At 45.5% G+C, this 4,437-nt stretch overlaps 1 long non-coding RNA gene across 1 annotated transcript; it reads right to left on the bottom strand.

Moving 5' to 3' along the window:
* Nucleotides 1-2,113: 2,113 nt before the first annotated feature.
* LOC120530181 lies at nucleotides 2,114-3,351 on the bottom strand. The gene is made up of 2 exons (XR_005633917.1): nucleotides 3,121-3,351; nucleotides 2,114-2,436 (listed from the first exon to the last, which is right to left on the bottom strand). It is a non-coding gene; the product is annotated as an uncharacterized LOC120530181 (long non-coding RNA).
* Nucleotides 3,352-4,437: the final 1,086 nt, after the last annotated feature.

Genomic DNA, 4,437 nt, shown 5'->3' on the forward strand with positions numbered 1-4,437 from the left:
GCTGGACCTTTGACAACGGGGCCCAACCAGGTTCAGCCTTGAAGGAGCAACGTGGATCCGCTCTCTTGTGGGCCCACCACCTGCAAGAGAGGTCATAGGGGTCGGATGCAATGTGATATGGGTGGTGGCCAAAGGCGGGAACTCTGACGTTCCGAACCTCGGTTGCCGAAACTGGCTCTTGGGACATGAAATATTACCTCTCTGGTGGGTAAGGAGCCTGAACTGGTGCAAGAGGTTGAGAGGTATAGTCGGGCTCACCTCTACACACGGTCTGGGCTCTGAAACCATTCCTCTTCAGAGGGGCTGGACTTTGTTCCACTCTGGAGTTGCTGTGGGTGAAAGGTGTCGAGCAGGGGTGGGCTTGCTTATGGCCCCCCGACTCGAGGGCTGCACGTTGGGGTTCTCCCCGTTGGAAAGAGGGTTGTCTATCTATAGGCCAGTAAGCTTAACATGCATCACAGGCAAATTAATGGAAGGAATTATTAAGGAAAAGACTGAGCAACACAAGAACAGGAGTTTTACTGAACAGTCAGTGTGGGTTCACAAGATGGAGGTCATGTTTTAGCAACATCCTGGAATTCTCGGAGGAAGCAACAGAGGTATATGATCACAGTGAAGCATACTGTACAATATTATTTATCATGACTTTAATAAAGCATTTGATAAGGTGCCACATGAGAGGTTGGACATCAAACTGAAATAAGTGGGAGTTCATGGTGTTGTGTGTATAGATGGGTGCAGAATTAGCTCAGAAACGAGACACAGAAGGGGACAGTGCAAGGAACCTTATCATGATCAGGTGAAGTTAGGCTAGGGCTGCTGCTATTTTTAATATATATATATATATATATATATATATATATATATATATATATATATATATATATATATATATATATATATATATATAAATGATCGGGATAGGAATATAAATATGATCATTAAGTTTGCAGATGATACCAGGCTAGGTGGATTGGCAGATAATCTAGAAACTGTTGAGCCATTACAGAGGGACTTGGATAGCATACAGACTTGGGCAGATGGGCAAATGAAATTTATTGTAAGTAAATGTAAGGGTAGTGCATGTAGGAAGTAAAAATTTTAGATTTGAACAAACGATGGGAGGTCTGAAACTTGAATGTACCCCTAATAAGAAGGACCTATGAGTTGTAGAGGATTTGTCACTAGCAACGTCCAGTGTACAGAAGCCATTAAGACGGCTAACAGAATGTCTGGTCATATAGCGCCCTGATGTGTGCAGCACACGTCACAGGAGGTTCTGCTAAGCTTTATAACATACTGGTGAGGCCTCATCTGGAGTACTGGGTGCAGTTTTGGTCAACAAAATAGACTTTGCAGTGCTGGAAAAAGTCAGGAGAACTGCGACTAGGCTGACCCCTGGACTTCAGGGGATGAGTTATGAGGAAAGATTAAAAGAGACGAGCCTTTCACTTTAAACATAGACATGACTGGATTTTTAAAATAAAGGCATTAATACAGCGGATCGAGACTGTTATTTTAAAATGAGTTCAACAAGAACATGAGGGCAGGGTAAATTTTGCACAAACATTAGAAAGTTTGTCTTCACACAGAGAACCACAGAATACATTTCCAAGTAGTGTGGTAGTCTTTTAAAAATAATTGCTCATTATTGGCATCTTACTGGGATGTGTGGTTCCTCTTAGACGCATTGCCTGACAAGGAACAATTTTATTTTAGGAAGGCTTGTTTGCATATTAAATCAGTTATTTGGGCTTTAAAAAGGTCCCTAATATGTGTACAAAAATGAAGTATTCGATGTTTAGTAGACTACCTAGCAGGATACCAACAAATCAAGAAAACCTGAGCTGAGCACGTTGTCACGCATGTGCGTCAGAGGATCTCTTTACGGGCTCTGCTGAGGGATGTAATAACCCGTCGGCACGAGAGGGGGCACTATTGCTAACATTGTCTTCTCCTTCTCTCCCCACAGCACAGGGAAACCACCAAATAAGAGCACTTGGCCTCATGTCTTCCGGTTCCCTGCCCATAAGACCCCCAGCTTACTGGAAAGAGGTGCCATTTTGGCCAGAGCAACTGGAGCTGATGAGCAAAATGACCATAAACCCACAGCTACAAAACCAAGCTTTAATTTTCTGTGTTTTGCAACACAGAGACAAGTGCAACAATGCCTAAGCAGCAGTTCTTTTATTTATTTTCTGACGTTTATTAAATGGGACAACCCAGTTGGTACCACAGATTTTTTTTCCCAGCAGCTTGTCATTCCTGCACCTGGCCACACCGTGTTATTGCATAGGAAAGGTCTTTTCAAAACTGGCAACCCGTTGGTATTTCATGTATGTCATCATCTCTTCAATATGGTAACGCAGCCACAGCGGATGCACAAACCAGTGTGTTTCTTCGTGCCGGTCCCAAGCCCAGATAAATGGGGAGCAGCTGAAAGAAGAAGAAGATCATCTGTTCAATATGGTATCTGTGAAGAATCTAAATAAATAAATAAATAAATGGAATCTTCGTGTGGATAGATCCTTTCAGAACCAAAAATGGTTCCCTAATTGGCATCGCTCTGAAGAACCACTTTGGCAATTTTATTTTTAGTTGACAGTAGGATCCTTGGTGAGACTCAAAACCTGACGATGTTATTTTGGAGGAATTAGGTGGACAGGACTGGTGATCTTTGTTGGGCTGCATGGCCTGTTCTCGTCAAATTGGCTTGCCAGGTCCTTTCTTCGCGCACGTCTGTGCATATTCTTGCCATGGCTGCACGGACTTTTGCCAGATACTTAGATTCTTTCCCTGTCTCAAGGATGGGCAGACCCATTGTGGGTACTTGTTATGAACTGGTGGCCCCTTTCTTTGCACCTGTTGTCGTTGCCAAGATAGGCAACACTGGACTGGAAAAATCCGGTTCAGAAATTAGACAAGTGGAAAACATTTTTTAAACACCCCCCAGTGCAGACATTCTTCCATTAAAACTTAACACTGGAAACGAAAGCTCTCGGCTCCCCCAAAATAGCCTGCGTTTGCTTTGCCACTCTCTTCTGTCCCTTCACTTTAAAGCATAAATGGCAGCTGCTCCCGCAGAGCCCCGTCAGCAGATTCTCGGCAGCACCCTCTTACCTGCATTACCCTGCCTCGCGAGTCCCTTGGAAGTTCCTTAATTAACTCGGGCCATTAGAGCTCGATGAGTAGATGCCTTTAGGGGGAAGGGCTGGGGGCTGAGCATCACAGGGGTCAGGCACAGGCCGCCACCTGCCGCCCCCCATCAAGCACGCCGAGCGCCCCCTGAGCAGGAGCCTGCAGCCCATGCGCAAAGCCGGCCTTTTCGAGCCGAAATGACGCGGGCGATAAAGCGTCGCACCCTCAGATCATGTGACCGCTGGCCACGCCCTCCGAAGGACTTTCCGTCGGCATTGGACGACGTGAAGGCAGGTGACGCGAACAAGTGCGAGCATCTCGTGCGCACCTGCGGAGCTTTTAGCCGCTCCTCGCAACAGTATACGAAATCACGGCGGCGGTAATCTGCACTGAATGCGTTAACCGTAGACGGTATTCAAAGTTCTGTTTCGTGAAAACAAAAGGAAAAACTAAGGAGGTGTTTTTGCGTTCGAGTCAATCTAAAGTGAGACCGTCTCTCTCTAGACGTATCGAATTCTCTGCCTTCAATCGCGGAGGACCGACGTGTAGATCAGCGGAGCGCAAGTGACCGGCGCACCAACACTGCCACCTGGAGGACATCTGCAGCAATACCCGCAGACGTTTTAAAAGACCTCTTGAGAGGCCGAAGAAAATCGTCTCCAATACAAACTACAAGGTGGGGCTAACAGCAGCGTTCGAGTGGTCAGAAGGAGCACCACATACCCTGTTGCAGTTCTTAACACTTTTATTGGCTACTCCCTTTTATATTCTTTCTGGTCAACCTAAAACAAAGGGCTCACCTGTTACAGCTAGAAATACTTTTGTAATGCAGATGCTCGGTTTGCGTGTCATTCCCATTAGTTTCTCTCCTACATTCCAAAGACGTTTGTTAGATTATTTGAAATATAAGTTAATATTTAGCATCCACACGAGGTTGCCCTGTGACGTGTCCAGGATCTGTTCATGCCTTGTACACAAATCCACCAGTGTGGTTGGTCCATTGCACCTTTCGACCCTGAATCTTTTTCAAGCAGAGCAGAAGATTGATGGATACATTTCAGACAGCTTCAGCCAATAATTTAATTAATATCAGTGTATATATTATGTTCAGATTTAGGTTCTTGAGGTTCCTACTAAAGCTAAAATTCATCCATTCATTTTCTTCCACTTATCCAGGTCCAGCTCAGTGGGGCAGCAGTCTGAGCAAATGTGCCCAGACATCCCTTTTCCCCCCACCACCTGCTCCAGGGGGATTCTGAGGTGTTCCCAGGCCAGCTGAGTGCCTAAAGTGTCTAAAGT

This window comes from Polypterus senegalus, chromosome 5 (genome assembly GCF_016835505.1).
Source record: "Polypterus senegalus isolate Bchr_013 chromosome 5, ASM1683550v1, whole genome shotgun sequence".
NCBI lineage: Eukaryota > Metazoa > Chordata > Cladistia > Polypteriformes > Polypteridae > Polypterus > Polypterus senegalus.